Source organism: Arachis duranensis, chromosome 6 (assembly GCF_000817695.3).
Source record: "Arachis duranensis cultivar V14167 chromosome 6, aradu.V14167.gnm2.J7QH, whole genome shotgun sequence".
In the NCBI taxonomy this organism is placed as follows: domain Eukaryota; kingdom Viridiplantae; phylum Streptophyta; class Magnoliopsida; order Fabales; family Fabaceae; genus Arachis; species Arachis duranensis.
Window position 1 is genome coordinate 79,469,383 of NC_029777.3, and position 12,150 is coordinate 79,481,532.

A 12,150-nucleotide genomic window follows, 5' to 3' on the forward strand; every position below is an offset into this window, starting at 1 on the left:
AAACAATTTATTAGCCTTGCTAGTAATATGTAATTGCACACATGAATCAATTAAATTCTTCAAGGATTTAACTTAATGGATTAGTTTCTATGTTTTTTCTAGAACAATATATCTAAACCAACATTTAAAACTTTAGGATGCAATGCATAAGTGATTTATGATTATTTATTATTATTATTATTGTTGTTGTTGTTTTTGTTGTTGTTGTTGTTGTTGTTGTTGTTAAATTCTATTTATAAAGAGTAATAATGAGTTCCCAACTTCTAAAATAGTAGAAATCATTTTGTTGCAGCAACGACGACAATGAAAAGGAGAAATCTTCATTGACCAATCAAAGAGATGAGATAAAGGATTCAAGAGTAGGGTTTTAAAGTTCAATTCTCAATCGTATTAGAGTTTCATTGGCCGTAACATATTCAAATTTAATTTGTAAAGATAAGAAAAATTACATTGTAATGATAATAGATAATGTTGAATTTGAGGAAAATGACAATTCAATTACATTTTTAATTTTTTTTGGTGTTATTCATTGTCGACACAATATAATGAGTAAATCCTTTTGCATCGTAGACTTCTCAAAGAAAGAAGAGTAATGACCAAGAAACTCTTATATTGTTAGTGTTCGAACCTCTAACTAAATGTTTAAGGAAATCTAACAAAAAAAAAGAGTTGAGTAAACTACAATTTCTATTTACGAAAATTAAAAATGTTGACATATCTATTTATAGAAAAAGAAAATTACTATTTGTACCCATGAAACATGAGTTTTATATAATAAAATTATCCAAACACTAAAAAATCACATAAAAATTCTAAATTACCCTTATTATCATCCGTATCATCCTTTCCCTCTTCACTAACCACTCCATCATTCTCATCTGCTCATCACCTTACTACCACCACCACCACTAACCCCATCCATTGCTGTCCTCTTTCTGCTGTGAACATCCCTCCTTCTCTTCTTCCCTGTCTCGTCCTCGTCGATCAGGGAATTTTCACACCAGCCCTTGCTTTGCCGCCGCCAGCAACTCTAAAGTGGCAGTGCCACCTTTCCTCTCTTCAACTAACGTGGCTACCTTTTTCTCATCATTGAACCAGTGCCACCGATGGGCCACTGCGCCAGCCGCCGCCACCACGGTCCCTTTTGCGAACCAAAACCGCGGCGAGCTCTCTCTCTCTGTCTTTCTATCTCTTTCACCATTTAATTTAAACCACTGAACCCTAATTCACTTCTCCGTCTCCTCTTCTTCTTCAAGAACCAGATACTTCCAAACCACCATCACAGCCCTGCTATCATCGCCGTCCGCATTTCCAGCCGCTAGAACTGTCGCGAACCACCATCGTCTACACCATTTGTGACGAACCCGAGCCACCCTCACCGTTTCAGTCATTATTTCTCTTGGTCCAGACCACCACCAGCGAGCGACTCACTAGTCTCGCACCTCCTCTACCGAACCCTAACTCAGCCCCTGTTCTCACTATCTCTTCTACTTCAACGAGCTACTGGCGACGTTACCATCATCTGTAGCTAACATCTCTCTCGCTGAAACAGAGATGAAACAGAACAAGTTTACCCCTGCCTCTTAGGTTTAGCTCAGATGAGGATTGCTCAATTCCACATAGTCTATTTGAGTTTGGCAATTGATTTGTTGCAGGAACATTAGGTGGTAGCACTCTATTTTGAGTTCAATGAAAAATTGAAAACCATGATGATAAGGGTAATTTGGGATTTTTATGTAATTTTTTAGTGTTTGGATAATTTTATTATATAAAACTCATATTTCATAGGTACAAATGATAATTTTCTTTTTCTATGGGTAGATATGGTAACGTTTTCAATTTTTGTGGATAGAAATGGTAATTTACTCAAAAAAATTCAAGGAACTCAGAACTCGCACACGTTATCATAATTCATTGAAAACTAATCAAATCATAACACATAATAAGAAAAAAAATCACAACATAATATATAATAAAACATTTAGTTGGAATCTCGAAGGGGGATTCAATTAGTTTGAGATACAGGGAGGGGTAGGGGTTGGAAGTTGCAACAACGTGGACGAGATCCTAGAATAGGGATTTAAGAGAAGTATAGGCATTTAGAGTTAAAATTATTCTCCATATTTGTGAACAACTTATTGGAGGCTATTTCCTAAAAAAAGATATTCTATTTGTTCAAATGGACAGAAAAGATAACTATTATCTACCTTTCAAGAAAATATATACCAGATAAGGTATACTTGTTTGCTTTTACTAGATATATAATTGTTGGTACGAATTTTAACCTATAAAAAAATTCAACTATGATTTATAGGAGTTTAGGATATAATTGATGGATTAGATATTTAGCTATAGAGAAATTCACTTTCGACTATAATAGGAATGATAGTCGAAGTCGAGGACTTCATAATTTAAAATGAGTTGAGAATCGGGTTTGAAACCAAATAAACCATGTAGTTAAATGTGAGCAAAATGCAAGAATGTGGAGTTTGGAGACCAAGGCAGGATAGAATGTGGGGAGTCCACTATAAAGATTTTTCAGGGTTAAGGCAAAATTCTGACTTGAGAAAAAGGAAGAACTAGGTCACAGTCAAGATTTTTCAAGAGCAAGTCTATCCTTAAGGTCTATAAATAGAAGAAGTTTAAAAGGATAGAAGGGACTTCAATAAAAAAAAAAACACCAGATCATCATACAAAATTCTGCAAAAAAATTCTCAGTCTCAGTGACGTAACGGAAGGTCATGGAATGTAAGTGCATGTGAATGTATGGAGTCAACCTTTTATTTATTTCTTTTATTGTTTTTGTTTCTTTTATTTCAAATTTATTTGCTCTGTCATCTCCAATTTATCTTGTTCAAGCACACTAATTTCTGTTTACTTTAGATCTCAATTATTTTATTACTTATTTATCTTTGCTTTCATTATTCTTGTTTAGTCAAGTATTTCATTTCTTTTAAACTTCAACTATATTATTTTGTTTAGGTTCTATCTATTTTTTTTCGATTCGACATCTAACTTAGTCGAATTTAATATATTTTTCTTTCTTGACAAAAAACTAAGTAATTTCCGGATCAAACTCACTCTATCTTTAGAGGAGTCATATCTGTTTCCTGAATTAATATCTTGATACAAGTTTGATTCGACACCCTTTTGAGATTACAAAAATTAGGTGAAATAAAATTGGTACGTCCGGTGGAACCCTGGGTTAAGTCAAGGTGTCAAGCTGTGTATGTAATTATGTAGTAATAAATTAATAATGTCTGATAGAGCCTCGACTTTGACTGATACATCAAATAATAATATTGGAGTTTTCACGAGAGGCCCTAAGACAGAGGTTCTCCCATCGACTGGAACCTCAAGGCAAAGGATGAACCCAGTTGTTATAGAAGGAATCTCAGAGTTGTGCCTGTCACATGGCCTCCATATGGGCTACCCCCAAATTATTCTTCACCTATAGAAAATCCTAATATGGGGTATATAGGAGGTGCTACTACCACAAGATATAACCCCTTATACAATCCAGTACCGCGTCCTCTAGGTTATCCCCCTAATAGGGATATATAATTATAATTCTAGCATGGTAAACTACAATGTCTACCAATACTTGATGAATAATCTTCCGTATTTAGGGTCAGTACCCATACCGCAATCTACTTCTATGATGCCAAATGCCTTTTCGACACAAGGCACAAGGATACCTAGGTTGCCCAGGAGAGACACGTACCTCTATTTTTTTAGATATGTCGAGACAGATTTATGTCGGAATATCATCTCCTAATACAGTCGAATCATTGGCTGTGTATAGATAGCAAATCGAGAATAGCCATCATGATTTAGTAAATATGCTTATTCAGCAGATGGCTACCGTGCTAAACCCCATGATAGAAAATAACAATGCTAGAATATAGCAAGTTGCTCAACGAGTCGATGATATTACAAGAGCAACCAATCGACCTTTTGTACCACCCTAGGCGGGATGCACGTTAATAACCCCTCTGATACTAAATAGGGGAGATGGCCCAAACAGGGTATTAAATGAGGCTAGAAGAATAATGCTGCTCAAACTTATGGTAAAAACATTATCCAAGCTGTCAAGCAAATCTTGAATAGAGAAGGGTTGAATATAGGAGTGACAAATCCACCTAAATTATCTCTTTTTCAAATTATGTCTTGCAATCTAAACTCCCGAGGGGAGTCAAAACTCCTAAATCCCTTACAAAGTTTGCTAAAAAAAGTGAAAAATTGACTATAGAGCATATTGCGGATATACAATCGACATCGGTGAGCTAGCCAATAATGAATACGTGAAAATAAGATATTTTCCTTCTTCACTCACAAAAAAATGCTTTCACTTGGTTTTCAAACTTGCAACCTAATTCGATCCATAGTTGGGTTCTATTAGAAATGAGTTTTCATGATCAATTTTTTAGGGGTGAATGAAGGTGACTTTGTCTGATTTATTCATAGTAAAGAGAGAGAAAGCTGAGTCAATCGATGATTATCTCATCCGGTTCAAGAATATGAGAAATAAGTGTTTTACTCCTATTCCTGAACTTGAAGTAGTAAAGATGGCTATCAAAGGGCTTGATTTTAATATCCAAAAGAAATTAGTGAATCAATAATTTCTCGACTTGACTAAGTTAGCTGATAAAGTACATCAAATCGAAAAGTTAAATAAAGAAACAGAGAAGATAGAGTCGAACAAAAGGAAACCTTTCTTTAATAAAAAGGTGAATTTCATTGATTGCATGAGTAAGGAAGAATCGAATAATGATTCTATTTTTGTTGCAGAATTGAAAGGGCCTCCTTATGTGTGTTAATCTCTTAATCGGTAAATGATAAGACCCCTTTGTCAGGGAAAAGAATTACTCTTTCGACCTAATAAAAGCTGAACAAATTTTTATATGTTGTTAAAAGATAAGTAGCTTGTACTCGCTGAAGGGAAAAGAATGTCATCTGTTTCTGAAATTAGAAATAAAATATTTTGAAAATTTCATCAAACTTGTGGACATTACACTAATAATTGTGTTTCTCTCAGGGACTTAATACAAAAAGCTATTGAGGACAGTCGACTGAAATTCGCTGACAAACCTGAGATGAAAGTAGATTTTGATTCTTTCCAGGTCACGAGGTATATTTACCCAAAAGCAAGAGAAGACTTGTTAGATTTTTTGCTAAGACAAAGAGAGGAGGAAGAAAATGTGATTACATGCCTTCGCTGCAGTGTCTTGTGTGACACTTCAGCTGCTAAGGTTTTCAACTCATACAAAAAGAGTAGAGAGCGTATTTATCAAGAGGAATTAAGGCAAGTTCTACTAAATTAAGGAGTCAAAGGTCGAGATTTTGCAGATTCTCCTGTCAAACAACAAATACGCACTATGGTGATAGTCGATTAGAAACCCCAAGGGGTGTCAAGTCAGACTAGAATTCCTCCATCAAATGTGTTGAAATAAATAGGTACAAAACAATGCTCAAAACTACTCTAAGAACGATAATTATAATGTTCATAGAGGAGATTTTGGAAATTGGGCTAGAGGCTAGAAAAAAGGTGTCTCTCGACGAGAAGCAAGTAGAAGAGGCAGTGGTGAGCAAGGTATCAACGCAATTTTCAAGAAAGAGCTCCCTTCATTCCAAGAGTTGTAGCTCAAGCACATAATACTTGTGTTGATACACAGGGGCCATATCTAGAGTTGATTAAGGAAAGTAAGTCACCTCAAAAATAAGAACAGAAGGGAGAAAAGAAGGAAGAAGAAGAAGCACTGACAGAGAATTTTGATTTTGGTTTCGAGGATGATTTGGATGTGATATTTGGAGAAATTAGTTTTAGGTATGTTGCCACAATATCTGTTCTCTCTTTCAACTTCTAGGAAAACCTTGAAAGGCCTCGAAATTGTCTTGAAGGAGACTGTGATGACATCATTCCAGGAGATGAGTGCCGATTTATCAAAAAGGTATGATTAAAGAAGGATTGTTTGAAAGACCTGATGAGATCACCAAAGATCATCTTCAACCGCTACATATTAAAGCAAAAGTCGAAGGATTGGTAATCAATCGTATATTGGTTGATGGAGGAGTGGCAATTAATCTGTTGCAAGAAAGCATGTTGCCTTTGTTCCAGAAAATAGTCAAAGATCTGGTTAAAATGAACTTGGCTGTTATTGAATTTAATGGTAAGTTGACAACAGCCCTCAGAATGATCTCACTGAGGATTAAAGTAGGAAGTATTGAACGATGACCCACAGTGTTCATACTGGTGCCTACCAAGGCAACCTTCAACATGTTGTTGGGAAGAGACTGGATCCATCGAGTAGGGGCGATTCCCTCGACATTGCATAAAAAATTAGTGCTTCAGGATGAGGATGGAAGAATCGAGAAAATTGAAGTTGGCAATAGCTTCTGCTATGTCGAACAAATGAATGTCAGCCTTAAAGAATATCATACCAGTGTTTAACCACTAGATATTGATATGAGCACCTTTGACCCCACTCTTATCAAAGGTTGTTATGTAGGGGCTATGGTATGAACCTGGTCCCTAAGGCCAAGGGGAGCTCAACCACAGAATCTACTTAAATAGATATGTCGAGCCATTGGACTGTTATGACATGTCATCTTAATGATTTGTAAAGTTCTTTTTCATTCATTTTCTTAGGTTTTAATCAAATTTCTTATGTTTTCTAATGGAATTTTACAAATAATCAAATATTTAGAGCTGGGATATTGTTTTTATATTTTCAGGAGTTTTCAGCTCAAAACAAGTAATAATCAAAGCTTTTTGACAAGAAAAACACAAGTACAGCGAAACTGTATCCTAAGGAATCTTATTGTTTTTTTTTTCATTAATAAGTGAATTTTTTTCATAGAAAAAGACATTCGGTTCCTCAGCATAATTTCTTTTCATTAATTATTTTTCATTCCTCCATGGGTAACTAATCCATTTGTCAAAGGGTTAGGAGCTCTGTTTATATTTTCTATGGATCATTAATCTAAGTTTATTTTATTTTGAAGTCTTACATTGATCTATTTCATGATTGAGTTATTCATTCTTCATTTGGATTAGTAGTATTGGAAGGTATGCTAGTCCCTTTTGAAAATTAGTGAGTGAAAAATAGAGAAAAAATTAGTAAGGTCTCTCATATGTGTAATTTATTTGCACGAATTTTCATAATTTGTAAGAGAATATCATAGACTTCTTTATATATTTTGAGAGATTGTAATTTTACCACTTTATCATACTATTTTTACTATTGTCTAGGGCTACTGTTCATGGTTTGGTTAATCCAAAAATCAAACCTATTTTTGGATTAACCAGAAATATAATTTGGTTAATTAACCAAATTAGTTTTATGTGATAAAATTGGTTATTAACCGGTTAGAAAATTCAAAAATCAGTTTTTAATCAGTTATAAAAATAAAACCAATTTTAAAAAATAACCGATTTAAAAAAAAATCGACTTTTTACATAGAAAAATTGGATTTTTCAAAAAAAATCAGTTAACCAATTTGAACACGAGTTGTATAAAATTTGGTTTTGGTTTTGGATAATCGGTTAAAAATCGGTTTTTAAAATTTGATTTTGGTTAACCACTTTTTAATAATATAGATATGATTTTTAAAAATTATTTTATTAAATTGGTTAACCAAAATGTGGTTATAATTTTTTAACCGATTAATTATAATTTGGTTATTTTATGAACACCTCTACTATTGTCTAAATTATTGTTCAATTTCATTCATTTTTCCTCCACAAATTTTAGTTGGGTTATTTTGTTCCTATTAACTCTGATACATAACATCAATTTTATGGAAATTACATTATTAATTATTTTATCAAATTTGCATTGCTTGATATTTTTTATTATTGATAGATAATTTGTTAGATATTTTTGTAAAAATTACTCAATGAATTCATAGACATACATTAATTTAGGCTTAGAGCACATTTTTTTTGTCCAAAAATTTTAAATTAAGCTAAAACCATCTCTAAGAATATTTAAAAGTCTTGATAAGCATATCTTTTAAAGGACGTGTACATTCACAAAAAATTGACAAAATTAGAGATTAGACAATTTAAATAGAGTTTATATAGTTCTCTTTAACAAACTATTTTTTATGAGTAAAAGCTCTTTACAATCCTTAACTATTTATCCGATGGACATTGCTTCTCCTAACAATCATAAAAACACAAATCGGTCTCCATCAACTTTCGTATTTGTTCAATTTAGTCTCTAGAATCGGTTGACAGCAAGTCAATGCTGACGTGTCAGGTAATATCTCCTTCGTAACAGGAACAAATTGTTTCCTAAGTCATTCAACCATTTTTCTCCTCTGAAATTCTTTCTTCCTCTTCTCATCGTCCCTCTTCGCCACCGCACTCACAATCATCATCATTAATAATATCATCACCACCATTTATGCATGATGACTAATGAAAAATTTATATTTTTCTAAATTCTCTCTCCCTCCTCTCCTCCCTCTCCTCCTTCTCTATATTTTTTCACTTTCTTATTTCTCTTCACCACTCATCACTGCCACCACCGCCACAATAATATTGTGAATTTCATTTATTTTAACACTCAAACTTTACTTTTTTTAGTCTTTATTTTTGTAGTAATTTTTTTTAAAAATAAATGAATTTTTTCTCCAAGTGACCAGTGTCCTTCTTTAGTGTGATTATGTCTTTAGTTTTTGAATTTTTGGATTCTAATGATAAAATTTTTTATGACAATGATAATTGTGATGAAGACGAAAAATAGTGAGGACGGTGATTTTGATGATGATTACGGTAGTGATAATTTTGATAATGATTATCAAGAGAAGGTGAGGTAGATTGGGGGTGTTAAGGTTAGGGTTTTGGAGTTGAGGGAGGTGATGGAGAAGAGGAAAAAGAGGAGGGAGAGAGAGTTTCAGAGGGATAAGAAGGAGGTGGCAGTTGAGAGGAAACGGGAAAAGCGAAGGAGGGAGATGGTTGAGGAGTTCAAGAGACGATTTGTCCCTATTACGAAGGAGACAAAGTCATGTAGATATGTTATCTGACACGTCAGTGTTTATCTGTTATCAACTAGTTTTAGGAGCTGGATTGAACAAATACAAAAGTGAATAGAGACCAATTTATGTTTTTATAATTATTAATTAAGAATGCAATATTCATCGGATAAATGGTTAAAGATCGAAAAAAATTTTTATTCTATTTTTATATTGTATTGTAATCATCAAGAATAATTTGAAAGATTAACAATAATAAAAAAAACAATAAGTTAAAAGAAATTCTTAAAAGGTGATAAAAGAGAGTACAACTCCACCAAATGGTGTTATTTCAAGCCGGCAAGAATAGATTTTTCAATGAGCTATATGCCTCTAGTTTTTTTATTAAATAGATGCTCACTTGATATTTTTTAGAAATTAAATAACACATTTTAAAACCACATGTTAAAATTTATTATTTATTTCTTCTATAGAAAGCATATAAAATTTGAGTTTTTTATGTATTTATTATATATTTACTACAGTAAAATTTTTTTATTAATAATCATTTTAACATGTGCTAATGTTAGTTAAACTTTTTTTCAAAGAGAGAATTTGTTTTCTTTGGACAGAGAATATTCCTGCTTTTTAAAATTTAACTTTTCTAGCTATCATTATTCTATATGCATCTTATTGGGGCCTTTATCTTGGTTATAAAAATTATTCTATACATAATTTGATTTGACCTCAAGGGCCACCGTTTAATAGTTAGATAGTAGGAATTTTTTGTTCAATAGATAAAAAAATATTATTTCAAAAATAAAAGAAATAACATTAAATATTAAAATTTAATATATTTTTTATTAAGAAAAATCGGGTAAATTTTATCCAAGAAAAATCGGGTAAATTTTATCCAATCATAGCCAACATTCCCATTTTTATGAATTTAGATATTTTAAAATGAGAAAATTAATAAAATAATAAAATAAAAAATTAATTACTATCAATTTTATTATTTTTATAAAATGTGTATTTTATTATTTTAATTTAAGAGTGACTAACTCTCTATTTTATTAATTTTTTATTTTAGAGAATTTTGATTTTTATTATGCTAGCGTGCTTCTTTTTCTTTCCTTTTTTTTAATTTGTGACGTGATAATTTTATTAGTTTTAAACAAGGTTCTGAAAATCGAACCGGTTATCGAACTGCTCTAGCTACTGGTTTACTGGTTCATAGGTTCAACCGGTTCGATCGTGGTTGAATCGAAAAAACCGTTTTATAATAAAATAATAAATAAAGTATAAATAAACACATAAAATATAATTATAGTCTAATGTAAACTTTAAAATATCATTCAAATTAAAAGTACTACATAAACCAGAATGTTATAATCTCATTCAAAAGTAAAAAAAATAAAACAACCAATCAAACATAACATAGCAACATCAAAATGATCCAAGTTTGTCATCAATAATCAAAATCCTTCGTAACATGCTGCAGATTTGTGAAGATTCACATATTCGTTTTTCTTGTTAAATTCCGGTAACATAATTAATGACTCACCTCAAGATATCGCTTCCGCGCTTCATCCACTCCATACAGTTGAGCTTCACAGAGAAAGCACCATATGGACTCTTTGGTATCATTCGGATTTTGTGCAACATCTAGCCGAAACTGCTCGGCTCCTTCTTCAAATCTACGACAAAATGGGAATCCAATTCAGTCCCCCTTTTGACAGATTCATAAGCAATACATTATAAATATGCAATTCCATGTGAATAGTAATTAAACTCAAATAAATAACAGAAGAGTGTAGAGTGTGTACCTATCAAGGTAGTAAAGAGAGAGGCCCCTTTGCCAAGGATCTGGTAACAAACACAATGAGAACAACCAAATTTCATGTAACTTGAACTCAATTTACAATCATTCCAATCCAAAGTGCTGATATAACGCTTTTTTTTTTCAAAATGCTTATAAATATACACGCCTTTTGATGAGGGTCCAACTCAATTGTCCTGTCAAACTCCACCAGAGACCCTGAAACATCACCCTTTGCAATTTCACAGGCATCAAGTCATATATTCCTTCAACAAAGTGTTCAACTTCACTTACCAATATGCCAAAAGTGTTATGAATACTAGCATGAAAACAGAGTTATCCTAATTTTCAATCCAAAACCATAACTTGAGGTTGATAGTAAACAAAGCAAAATCAAAGAGCTACTCAATCAAAGAATTCACAGTCACAGTTTAGCAGTTCATCATGCAACAGTTATTCAATGATTCAATCAAACAATCATAAGTTCATAACTAAAAAAAATTACCTGGAACTCTTGGAAGCTCGAAGGCACCTTCAAGACTTCACAAAATAAGTTCACAAAATCAGAATTCAGAGTTCATCATGTCATAAAATCAAAGAGTATCAGAGACTCAGAGTTCATCACAGTATCACAGTATTCAGAATTCATCACAGTTACTCAATGAACAATCATAAGTTCATAACTAAAATAAAAATTACCTGGAACTCGAAGGCTTTCTCTCAATCTCAAAGGCACCTTCAAGCTTCAACGCTTCAACCGAACATGCAGCAGGCCTGTAGGGAGAGTGGGAGACAGACAGCGACACTGACACGAGTGGTGACTGGTCGAAGGAAGTGATTGCGCGACGAAGCTCACTGCGCGACGGAGCTCACTGCGCCACAGAGCTGACTGCGCGACGGCGAACCTGTATGGCCGTGTGTGCCAGTGAGATCGTGATAGGTGATGGCATTCTCTACTTCTCTCTGAACCTTGATGAATGATGATAATGGTGAAGTTGAACTGTGAAATGCGAAGGGCGAAGGCATTAGAGATTTAGATTTCACTTTCAGAACTCAGAAGAGAGAACAGAGAAGCCTCAGCGTTCATCACATTTAGTCATTTAGGGTTCCAGAGCTCCAAACGGCAGCGTTTTGTTGCAAAGCTCAAAAACCGGCCGGATCACGGTTCGGTTCGACCGACCGGTTACCGGCCAGTTCACTGGTTCATTCCCGATTTTTAGATTTCACGGTTTTTTTTATTGTTCGAACCGTTTTAGCGTTCGGTTTACGGTTCGAACCGGTTTTCAAAACATTGGTTTTAAATGGTAATTTTTTTAACAAAATATTATATGTATATAAAAAATTAACTATTTTATATATACATATATGAG